This window comes from Panthera onca, chromosome D1 (assembly GCF_046562875.1).
Source record: "Panthera onca isolate mPanOnc1 chromosome D1, mPanOnc1 haplotype 2, whole genome shotgun sequence".
Lineage (NCBI taxonomy): Eukaryota > Metazoa > Chordata > Mammalia > Carnivora > Felidae > Panthera > Panthera onca.
The window spans coordinates 13,297,232-13,310,346 of NC_138348.1; positions in this window are offsets into that span (position 1 = coordinate 13,297,232).

Consider the following 13,115-nt stretch of genomic DNA (forward strand, 5'->3'; position numbering starts at 1 on the left):
AGTTTCTAGGAATTTGTCTATTTCTTCCAGACTGCGCAGTTTGTTGGCATATAATTTTTCATAATATTGTCTTATAATTGTATTTCTGTTGTGTTAGTTATGATTTTTCCTATTTCATTCATGATTTTTATCTATTTGGGTCATTTCTCTTTTCTTTTTGGTAAGTCTGGCTAGGGGTTTATCAATTTTGTTAATACTTTCAAAGAACCAGCTCTTAGTTTTGTTGATCTTTTCTACTAGTTTTTTTTTGTTGTTGTTGTTTCTATATCATTTTTCTCCATTCTAATCTTTATTATTTCCCTTCTTCTGCTGGTGCTAGACTTTATTTGTTCTTTCTTTTCTAGCTACTTTAGGTGAAAGCTTAGGTTGTGTATTTGGAACCTTTCTTGCTTCTTGAGATAGGTCTGAATTGCAATGTACTTTCCTCCTAGGACAGCCTTTGCTGCATCCTAAAGGTTTTGGACCATCATGTTTTCATTTTCATTTGTTTCCATGTATTTTTTAATTTCTTCATTAATTTCCTGGTTAACCCATTTATTCTTTAGTAGGAAGTTTTTTAACCTCCATATATTTGAGGGCCTTTCAATTTTTTTCTTGTGATTTACTTCAAATTTCATAGCGTTGTGATTTGAAAATATGCATGATATGATCTTGATCTTTTTGTACCTGTGAGGACTTATTCATGACCCAGTATGTGATCTATTCTGGAGAATGTTTCATGTGCACTCTAAAATAATGGGTATTCTGCTGCCTTAGGATGAAATGTTCTATCAGTCAAGTCCATCTGGTCCAGTGTGTCATTCAAAGCCATTGTTTCCTTGTTGATTTTCTGCTTAGATGATTTGTCCATTGTTGTAAGTGGTGTGTTAAATTCCTTACTATTATTGTATTATTATCAGTGGGTTTGTTTTTGTTTGTTATTAAATGATTATATATTTGGCTGCTTCCAAGTTGGGGCATAAATATTTATAATTAGATCTGGATGGATAGACCCCTTAATTATGATATAGTGCCCTTCTCCATCTCTTGTTACAGTCTTTCTTTTAATATGTATTTTGTCTGATATATGTATGGCTACTCTGGGCTTCTTTTGGTTTCCATTAGCATGATAGATGGTTCTCCATCCCCTCACTTTCAATTTGCAGGTGACTTTAGGTCTAAAATGAGCCTCTTGTAGGCAGTGTGTGTATATACATGTAGTATATGTATATATATATATACATATATATATCCATTCTGATATCCCATGTCTTTTTATTGGAGCATTTAGTTCATTTACATTCAGAGTGATTATTGAAAGATAAGAATTTAGTGCCATTGTGTTACCTGTAGAATTAGTGTTTCTGATGATGTTCTCCAGTCCTTTCTTGTCTTTGTTGCTTTGGTAGTTTTTTTTTTTTTTTTTCTTCTTCCACTCAAAGGGTCTCCTTTAAAATTTCTTGCAGGGCTGGTTTAGTGGTCATGAACTCCTTTAGTTTTTGTTTGTCTGAGAAACTCTCTCTTCTATTCTGAATGACAGTCTTGCTGGATAAAGAATTCTTGGCTATATATTTTTCCCATTTAGCATACTAAATATTTCTTGCCACTCCCTTCTGGCCTGCCAAGTTTCTGTGAACAGATGTGATGTGCTGCAAACCTGATCTGTTTTCCCTTGTAGATTAACAACTTTTTTCCTCTCGCTGCTTTCAGGATTCTTTCCATGTCTGTGTATTTTGTGAATTTGATTATGATATGCCTTGGTGATGAACAGCTTTTTAAAATTTTTTTTAAGTTTATTTATTTTGAGAGAGAGAGAAACAGAGAGAGAGAGAGAGAGAGAGAGAGAGAGAGAATGAGTGAGGAAGGGGCAGAGAGAGAGGGAGAGAGAATTCCATGTAGGCTCTGTGCTGACACAGCAAAGAGCTTCACTTGGGACTTGAACCCACAAACTGTGAGATCATGACCTGAGCCAAAATTGAGAGTTAGATGCCAAACCGACTGAGCCACCTAGATGTCAAGATGATTGGCTTTTGTTGAATTTAATAGGAGTTCTCTGTGCTTCTTGGATTTTGATGTCTGTGTCCTTCCCCAGATTAGGGAAGTTTTCAGCTATAATTTGTTCAAATAAACCTTCTGCCCCATTTCCTCTCTCTCTGTCTTCTGGGACTCCTATGATATGAATGTTGTTACATTTTAATTGGTCTCAGAGTTTCCTAAGTCTGCCTTTGTGGTCCATGACTTGCCCTTCCCTCTTCTTTTCAGCTTCATTATTTTCTGTAATTTTATCTTCTATATCACTGATTTGCTCCTCTGCTTTGTGCAGCCTTGTTTTTATGGTCTCCATTTGGGATTGCATCTCAGTCATAGAATTTTTATATTCAGACTGACTCGATTATAGTTTTTTATCTCTGCAATAAGAGATTCTCTAGTGTCTTCTATGCTTTTTTCAAGGCAGCTAGTATTGTTATAATTGCTATTTTAAATCCTAATTCAGATATCTGACTTATATCTGCATTAATTAAATCTCTAGCTGTTATTTCTTCCTATTCTTTCTTTTTGGGTAAAATATTCCATTTTTTCATTTTGGAGAGAAAGAAAAATAAATGCAAAATAATGCAAATTAAAAATTAAAAAATCAAAGAAAAAATAAAAAAATAAGATAAAATACATAAAGGAAGCTAGATACTGGATGTGTTTTGGTCTGCTTGTCACAAGAAGCTTAACAGAAAAAAAAGGTAGAAAGAAAGAAAAAAAAGGAAAAAAATTAAAAATTAAAAAAAATATATAAAATAAGAAATAATAAAAATATAAAAATTTAAACAAATAAAAATTTGCTTTCTGTATCAAACAAAACAAACAAAAAGAAGCACAAAAACAAAAGCAAAAAAACCAAAAAGAAACTAACCAACCAACCAACCAACCAACCAACAAAAAACCCCCAAAAGACACTAGATCTTTTTTACCCTAGAGCTGAAGCTTTGTAGCACTCTATGATCCTTTGACTTGGTGTGGACAAGGGGTTTGTACTGGTCTATTGGGGAAAGGCCTGCTGCTCTGTTTCTCAGGTGAAATTGCCCATGTGGGGATGTGCCTGCAGGGCACAGGGGGCGGGGCTTGGTGTAGCAGTTCCCTTCTTCACTTGGTGGCTCTGTTTAGTTCATTGTGGTGGATCAAGCTGGTGGGTGGGATAATGGCTTCACCCCATTCTCTCTTCTTGGAGCAGGAAACGTGCGCCACTCTTCTTCAGTAAGCCCTCGCAGATGCGCAGTTACCCTGCCTGTGTCCCTGGTTTCCATCTGATCCCCACCTTCATCTTGTCTGTGTTGGAGCTGTTTGCCTCCCAAACAGGCTAGCACTCCTGTATTTTACCTCAGGGGCAGCTTTGTTTCAAAACCCCACACTTCAGAGACACCCAAGGTGTGGACGGCACTTATCCTCTGGGAGAAGATCTCCCTGTATTGTGACTGGTGCAGCTTGTTGCAGAATACAGCCATGCGATAGCACAGTGGATTAGAGTTTATATGGTAAATCACAACACAAGGCCAGCACTGGGAATTGCTGCCCTCAGTCGATGTCTCTGTTCCTGTACTGGAGAGGGGACAGCTGGATGGTGCCTGCAAGGTCCTTTGACTGTGGAGAGGTGGTATCACCTCTCTCAAATGTACTTCCAGCTGTGACTGGTGCTAGCTTGTCCCAGAAAACAGCTGTGTGATCATGTAGTGTATCAGAGTTTATGGTAAATTGCAACACACATCCAGTGTCAGGGTTTGTAGACCTCTGCCAGTGTCTTTGTTCCCTATACTCATAAGTGGGACAGCTCAAAGGGACTTCCAGGGTCCTTTGCCTGTGGAGAGGCTGTATCACCTCTACCAAATGCACTCTAAGCAGGGGAACTGCTTCTCCCCATGTGACCCTGGGGATCCTCAGACTTCCTGCTGCTGGGGCTCAGCTCTTGTCTCCCACTGGTGCACAGCTCACCTTCCCAGGCATGATCACGGTCATGTCACAGACCTCTGAACTTTGGAATCAGTGTTCCCTTGTTTATAGGAAACTGGTGGTATTGTAACCCTCTCCTTTTTCCACATGGAAGGTTTTGGGGAATGGTTTTCTTGTGTAGCCCTCTGTGTGTGTTTTCACTCTTTCTTTTTCTGCACCTTCTCTCTCTTCCTTTTCTCTCTCACTAATTCCACCATGGTCAGGTCTCCATTCCCTGGGAAGTGCCCGTGACTTTTTTCTCCCATGAACTCTACACAGACCCCTTATACTGGGTCATTTTTTCTAGTATGTACAGCTTTGTTCTCTAAGACTTCCATTTAATTTCTTGGGTGTTCAGAGTGATTTGATATTTATCTAGCTGTGTTTGAGGGAGGAGGCAAGCTTAGGGTCACCCTACTTCTCTGTCATTTTACGTCCAGCCCCCACCCATCAACTTCTGATGGTAATATTTACTTCCTGGCACACAATGTCCCAATCTCACTTTTCCTGCCCCGGCCTTGGAAGCAGATACTTGGTTCATGTTAATGAGACATTGTGTTCAGAAACCATGATCTTGCAGTGATCAGGAAGTCTCCAAGAATTTGACTGTGTCTATTTATCTAGAGGATTTCTCATGGTCCCAATGTGTCCCAAGATCACAGTATGGTGAACAAGAAATAAAGTTTCTTTTGGCCAGTAAATGACCTAAATACATGGTCAGTTCAGAAAAATAGGGCCAATTTACACAATGGAATCCTTCTCCCTCCTTTATTACAGTCCCTCTCTTTTTTTTTTTTTTTAACATTTTTATATGTAGTAAAGAAGGAGAAAAATAAAATGTCAGAGTTGGGATTTCATCTTGCTTCATAAGAGAAAGCTGATCATCAAAAAAGGCATGTGACTCCTAAGTTATACTGCAAGCGAGTGATAAATGGGGATTCTGGCCACCTTTGTTAGGAGGTTGTTGTGATGAGTAAGAAAATGCATTTAGCTCATTGCATGGCACAGTGGAAGAATCAATAAATATTGACCAGTGAAAATGGTTTTTGTGTAGCAGAAGTAATGAGTGTGCTGCTATGCTTGAAAACGGGGCATCTTCTATCATTTCATTTTCCTCAGTACCAAGTAAACCCTGAGGCTCTTGTACCACAAGGGGCAAGGGGAACACTAACAATGCTTAATTTGAGGCATTCTTACTAATGTTTGGGATCTTGAACTAGATTCAATGTGAGTTCAAAAAATAATGTTCAAAAAGTTCAAAAATAAAGTTCAATGAGTTCAAAAAATAAAATATGAGTTCAAAAAATATATTCAGTTAGGCTGGTGGCAAAAGGTGAAATTTTATGGGAAATTAGAATAAAAAGATGTGGGGACAGCAGAAGGATCCAGAAGATGGGGGATCAAGACAGAATAGGGATGTGTCAGAGAGTTATTGCCTACAATTCAAGAGACCCAAGTAAAGAACTTGAATTCAATCATAAGCTATTATATATCCTGCTTTTAGTTATTTAACGTGTTTTTCCCTAACATTTCCTCTTTGTAAAGTATTTTTTGAAAAGCACAACTTCAAATGGCTAAGTGACTTTCCACATTATGGAGGTACCACCCTTTACTTAGCAATATCCCTAACATTGGTTAGGTAATTATCAATTTTTTCCCACTATTAATAACATAATAACAAAATCCCTTTAAGTAAGTATTTATCTGCATTATGTCTATAGGGAAAATGCCTTGAACAGAAAATACAGGGGCAAAGGGTGGACTATTTTTATAGTTCTTGACAACTGCTATCAAACTGACTTTGAGAATTTATGCTTATCAGTTTCATTAAAAGTGTAATAGTTACAAAGGCAAAGGAATATATGAGAACTTTTGTAAGAGCTTGGATTCACAATGCCATAAATCTGCTGCTAGGTTACTTTCCAGAATTTTCCATCTTACCGGAAGACTAACTGGCTGATGACTATACCCTTTCCCAGAGTTTGGGGTGGTGTGGAGCTTCTAGTAGGTGCTCATGGGATGCCTGTGGATTTATTTCTGTTGACACTGCACATGTTGCTTGAACCAGAGCAGATATTAAAGAAAGAAAGAAGGCTTGTCTTTTTGCTGTGTAGGAAGATATCTCCTGAGCAACACGACTCAAGATATACATAATAATTTTATTTTTATTTATTTGTTTGTTTGTTTATTTATTTATTTAAATGTTTATTTATTTTGAGAAAGAGAAAGGGAGAGCAAGCACACAAGTGGGGGAGGGGCCGAGAGAGAGGGAGACAGAGGATCCCAAGCAGGCTCCATGCTGCCAGTGCAGAGCCCTACAGGGGCTCAAACTCACAAACTGTGAGGTCATGACCTGAGGCGAAATCAAGAGTCAGACACTTAACAGACTGAGCTACCCAGGCACCTCAATACATAATAATTTTAGGTAACTATGTAAGAAAATGTGAATGCCTCTTAAGTGTCTATGGGGGACACCTTTACTTTCCACTTTCTGAGTTATTTTACCTTTTGAAAATTTTACCACTAGCAAGTGTTACTTTTTTACCAGAAGCAATGACGACAAAAAGCTAGAAGAGCATGATGTTCTAGCCTATCTGTAGTCTTCAGGCACTGCTTCCATTCCTAAGCACCCACTTACTTCCAAGTAAGCTGGCTACCACCCCACCATCCACAGAAACGTCTCCTAGAGTTACCACAGCTACTTAACTGCTCAACCCAAGAGTTCTTGCTCAGTATTCACCTCCTTGGATTTCATGCAGCATCTGACCCTGTTATGCAGCTCACTCTACTTACCTGGCTTTTGGATGCAGGAAGCCTTGCCTTTTCCAATCGCTCATTAGCATCTTCTCCCATCGGGTAAGCACTTCCTGATGTTCTGCCTCCTTTATGTGTACCTTTTCTCTTTGTGCAATAGTACTGACTCTCCTGACTGCACCACAAGGGTGTCTTAAGGTCTCTACCTCTACTTCTTATCTTTTACTGTGGCTCCAAATCGTATTTGGAAATTTGGTGAAGGCTATGAAACACTCTTTGGAAAGATATTGTAAACACACAAAACAAAATACACAGTATTACCGAAAGCTCAACTATTTAAATCTATGACCAAGGGTATGAGGATCTGTCTTCTGTGTTCAGTAGAACTTTCTACCTCTTTGGAGGTCTACATCTGTGCCCTCCAATACCTGTGGGTGTTGAGGACTTGAAATGTGGTTAGTGCTGAAATGAGGTTACTGAGACGGAATTTTTAATTTCATTTAATTAATTAAAATTTAATTATAAGTAGCCTCATGTGACTAGGGGCTAGTGCATTAGATAAGTACTGATCTAAATATTTATTTCCCCATACCTGCTAGAAAACTCTGAGCAAAGTACCTTCAATCTGCCTCAAAAATAATTGAACCCTATTTTAAAGCATCCCCTTATCCTGACATCTCTTTTAATATTAATGCATTATCAGTCACCAGGAATCAAAACTTCTATCATCTTTTATTCTACCCTATCATATGCCATGAACAGTGAACGTTTATTAAGTTTTCACTAGGTCTCGGGCATTGCTTTAAGTGATTTACATACATTATCAAATTGCATAAGAAGTGAAATGTAGAAATTGTTGTTTGCTAAAATTTGCAGTAGGTTGGAAAGATAAAGTAATTTTAATAATATATCCATATCATGAATTGGCAGCTCCATTTGCTTCCAAGTTCACTAAAAGCATTTTCATTTAAGGTCGAGGAGACTCACTGAAAGTCAGGTTCTTTGTACGTGGCTGGAATTTATTTATCTCACATGGTGATCAGAAGCTTTAAGTGGTAGTTAACCTATGTGCTGAGACACAAACCCTGGTAATAGAAATGGCCTTTCAGAGAAAATAATATTTGCTGACATGATGTTTGATTGAGGACTCTCTACGTGTTGAGATACAAAGATAAAGGTTGTATTTTCTTTAATAACTGCCACCTCCTCTGCTCTTTGGACCCCCTTTCCAGGTGGGCAGGGAGATCCATTAATACAATTGCAGTCAGATGCCTTAGCTGTGCAATCATTTTAGTTATTAAAAGTCTCATTATGGTTGTAAAGATATAGCACTTTCCATTTTAAAACTTCAGTCTCATGAATGAATCTCATGCGCATTGCTGAGGGGAATGTAAAATGGCACAGATCCAAATGCAAAACAATTTGGTAGTTTCTTATAAAGGTAAATACACACTTATCATCTGAATGATACAGCAATTGTGCTCCTGAGTATTAAAACTTATGTTCACACAAAAAACTTAACACAAATTTTATGGCAGCTTTATTTAGCAGAGGTCCAAACTGGTAACAACCTAGATGTCCTTCAATAAGTAAAGGGTTAAACAAACCATGGTATATCCATGCAAAGGAAAACTCTTCATCAGTAAGAAGGAAAAAATGATACATGCAATAATTTGGATGGCATTCAAGGACATTATGCTAAGTGAAAAGAAGGGCTATATACTGTATGATTTCATTTTCATGACGTTATTGAAGTGACAAAATTATAGTGATGGAGAACCAACCAGTGGCTATCAGATTAGTGCTGAGGGGAAGAGGTGACTGTCAAGGGGTAACACGAGGGAATTTTGTTGCAATGGAACAATTGTCTATCTTGATTATGGTGATGCTTCCTGAGTCTGCACATGTGATACCATTTTACAAAATTGTATACCAAAAAAGAAAAAAAAGAAACAAAAAGTTCATGTAAATACTGGTGAAATCCAATTAATGTCTGTCCCTGAGTTAACAGTATTGTACCATTGTTGATTTTCTGGTTCTGACTATGGACTGTGGTTACATAACATTATCAATGGGAGAAGCAAGGTGGAAGGTACATGGTAACTCTATGGTATAATTTTTGCAACTCTTGGGAATCTTAAACTATTTTAAAATAAAAAGTCATTAAAAATCAACCCCATATTCACATTAAAGATTTTCCTATACTTCCCAAAAACCTTTCATGAGCTGGCCCAGTAACTCTATCCCCTCTGGTGTTGGAGAGGGAAGAATAGAATTTCCTGTAATCCCTGTTCTCTTATATCACACTTTCTCAACCTCAGCACTATTGACCTCTTGGGCCAGATAATTCTCTATTGCTGGGTTGGGGTATAGAGGTGGGCCTTTCCTGAGCATTGTAGGATGTTTAGTAGCATTCCTGGCCTCTACCCACTTGATGTCTGTAGGAAGCCGCCCCTACCCCTCTGCCACGTCATGACATACTAACTGTCTCTCCAGATAGTGCCAGTTTTTCACAGTGGGGACAGAATCACCCAAAGCAAAGAATCACTGCCTTATGTGATCATTCCCACAATGACAAGGACGGTGGTTGGATGAAACACCCATAGGCCTCGTGAAGGAAAGAAGACCTAACTCCAAACAACTTCCAGTTAAGTCCTAGCTGACAACAAAATGTTGTCCCTGTACTGTGGTGACCCTGCAGGAAGTATGCAGTTGCCAATTTTGTCTCTATGCCTGACTGTTTCTCGGGCCTATGGGATTCCTCTTCTCCACTGAAGGGGCTGTAATTGCCCCCTTTTGCCAGGTCATGCCACCACATTAGGCTACATAAAAATACAATATTTGTAAATACAGTGACTATGGAGGAAAATAATAAATGGTTCAGGCACATCCTCCACAAAAAGCTTTCTCTACCTTTATAGCCCTTGGAGATCTTCATCTTCAACCCCTCTGGTATCTGTAGTCTGCTTCATTCATTTGGCATAAAGCCAGGGTGACTTGATTGTTAATCACCTCATGGACTATGTCTAGCATATCAACTAGAACAAAGACCATAGGTCGAAAGACCTAAAGAGAATGACCTAAGTGATCTGAGGGAGGCTAGAATTCAACCTCCTCACAAACAGGTAATTGGTACTTTCCAGTGTCAGACATGGAATAAGTTATAGACCCAGGCTGTCTCCAGGGTCTCTAACCCAGGAACAGTGACCTTCTAGTAAAAGTACTTTCCAAAGACAAAGGTATTTGATCAGTCATACAGCATGATAGCTGAGTATTAATTATGGAGCTAAGAGAGATCTAAGTTCCAATGTCAGTTTCACAATTAAATAGGCTACGTGACCTTGACAAAAGTTTGCTCCCTCTTTGAACCTCATCTGTGAAATGAAGACTGATAGAATCTAATTCATAAATACATTGGTGAGGATTAATTAAAATAATGTACTTAAATTGTTTGGCACAGCACTTGCCCCCTGCAAACATTGTCATCCTCATCCTCATCACAGCAAGTGTTTCAGAGTTTAGAAAACTCTTTCACATCCATTTAATCTTCCCAACCCACAGTGGCTTTTGGACGTAGGTGTTGGTACCATTGTAGAGACGAGGAAACAGGTTTAGAAATGCACCTGGCTAATCCACACATCCTGTTGACATGAAAACACAAGCATAGGCCTCTGACACCAAGACTCGGCTTCTCCATCAATGTACCGGACCAGCCAGTTAAGACTTTTGTCCTTGATGGCTATCTTTGGACTTTTCATGTATACAGCAGGTGCTCAATATTTGCAGGGCCAATCATTGTATTGTTCATTGTGTGTTCATCTACCTCTCCCTAACACACTTAGCTAAAAAATCTTAGAGGGTGAGTCTTCATTTCAGATAAAGGACCACAGACACATGGTTTGGAGATGTACCCATAGCCTGTTTTCCATAAATACTTATTGATGCACATGATGTTACAGAATGCAAGGGGGATATGAAGTGAGTTCTGATATCTAGACAGCCAATACATCCATGCAGAGATCAGAAAGAGACCCAAAGGAGACTGTAGGTCAGACAGGAGGAGTGGGGGCAGGGAAAGATCACCAGACCACAGCTCATTAAATGCCCTTTGTCATTTTGATTCTTGGCAATCAAACTGAAATCATCAAACATTGGAGCAAAGAGAATACAAAAGGGAGAAGGTGGAGCTATCTTCCATAATTCAAAATGCCTCAAGGAAAACATACTTTTACCCTCAGATTCATAAAAAAGGAATTTTGCTTTTTGCTGGTACAGCGTAAGTAATGACAACTCCTATTTAATAAAATTTGGACATGAGGTCGAAGTTTATTTAACTTTTTTTTTGTTATTCTTGAAATGAAACAACCTTCTTCTGAGGCTTGAGCCACAGATGTAAAAGAAGCTTGTGTCGGGGGGTGGGGGGGAGCTGAAAATGAAGGTTTGTGTGCCTGGTGTCTTTGATGGGGAGTGGAGTGGTAGCATGTAGAGAATCAAACATCTAACAAATGCAAGGTCATGCCAGTTCCATGATGGGATATGTGTTTTGTTTAAAGCATAACTGGTCACCATTGGGAGGTTTTAAGCAGCTGAGCAACACGATCTGATTTGAGTTTTTCGAAGATCATTCATCTGGATACTACGTAGAAAGAAGGGAGAAGTTGGGGCACCTGGGTGGCTTAGTCAGTTAAGAGTCTGACTTTTGGTTTCTGCTCAGGTCATGATCTCATGATTTGTGGGTTTGAGTCCCACTGGGCTTTGTGCTGATGGTAGAGAACATGCTTGGGATTCTCTCTCTATTCCTCTGCCCCTCCCCTGCTTGCTCTCTCTCTGTCTCAAAATAAATAAACTTAAAAAATAAAATAAAATAGAAATGGGGAGAATAAATGCAAGTGGAAAGATCAGTTAGGATGGCCTGGTGGCCCTTGTCTAGGTAAGAGATGATGGTAGATTGGATAAGAACAGTGACTGTGGAAATAGATTGGACAACTGCATTTATTCTTCAAGATTCTTCTCTGATATATTGCTTTTCTGACCAGAAAACAACTATTAAAAGTTGAACTTTCAAAACTCGGCTCCTTGGTCTAAGTATCTATTTCACTGCTCTCTCACATTGTCTAATGATTAATCCTATCAGAACATGTATTAGATTGCATTATATACAATTATTATTTTTTTGGATGTCAAACCAGTCAAACATCATTAGTTTCAATGGTTCCATGTAACAAATAAACTAGTATCAATTGAACATGCACTTGTTGAGGGTCTATTTTATGCCACTCTTGTGCTCATTCCTACTACGTTGTTTGTGTCTATCTTTAATTGCCTGACTTTGTTATCACACAGGGACCCCCTACTAAGCGGCAGAGAACATGACTTTCATCTCTGCATTTTCAACCCCCCCTCCCATCCCCCCCCAGTGACTGGCAGATTTTAGCAGAAACAGCAGAAGAAGAAAGCCTGAAAAGGTTGAGGTCCTTGGCCAACCCTGGAGAAAAATGTAAATAGAATTAGCAAACAGTGTGGTTCTGGGATGGATTTTCTGGTTCAAAATGTTACTATTCTCACTGTTGGTAATTGATTAAAAAGATAGATAAAGGAGAGGAAGGAATAGAAAGAATTCTGTAATTCCTACCAAAACCTAAAGGAGCATTGATTTCATTGCTTGAAGCAAAGGCCTTAAGAACATGCAGGAAATAATTCTAACATAGAAATTGAGCTGTTGGTGTGGGGTGGTATGGTGGTTTTCAAGGTTGGCTCACACTTTGGAACATTCTTCTGGAAGCACGTGGCTGGATTCTGGTTTGCAGTCTTCATGGTAGGGATTGGGCTGGAAGAGAGGTATATCCAGTAAAGAGTCTTTTACCAAACAAAGTGGAATTGGCATCTCATGATCAAAGTATGCAACTATGCAAAACAAATGGTTTTGTGGGAAGTGAGGTTACACTGGATTTCCCTTGCTAATTCTATGAGATCCGCCATGACCTTCTCAGCAAACTATTGCATGTGATCTTTGAACTTATTCCTTTATGCCCTGGGCCAAGTCCAAGTCTAAGTCTTGATCATTGTGATACAATGGTAAACAAAATGGGCTCTCCTTTTCCAGGTAAAATAAACACACTGAGGAGTCACACATTTGCTTGAAATAATAATGGTAGTTGCACTGATGGTGAAAATGGTAATAAAACATTTATTACTCATCCAAGTTGTGCCAGCATTATTCTGAACCCTTCACATGCAAAAGAAAAGTTAATCCTCACAATAATCCTATGAGGTCAGTACGGGAAGTTCTAGAAACTTGCCCAAGTTAACACAGCTCTTAAGTGGTAGGGCTAGGAAATCACTTATGCAGTGATGAATTTAGCCACAGTGACGACTGCACCTCCTTTCTGCTACACAGATCTTCACTC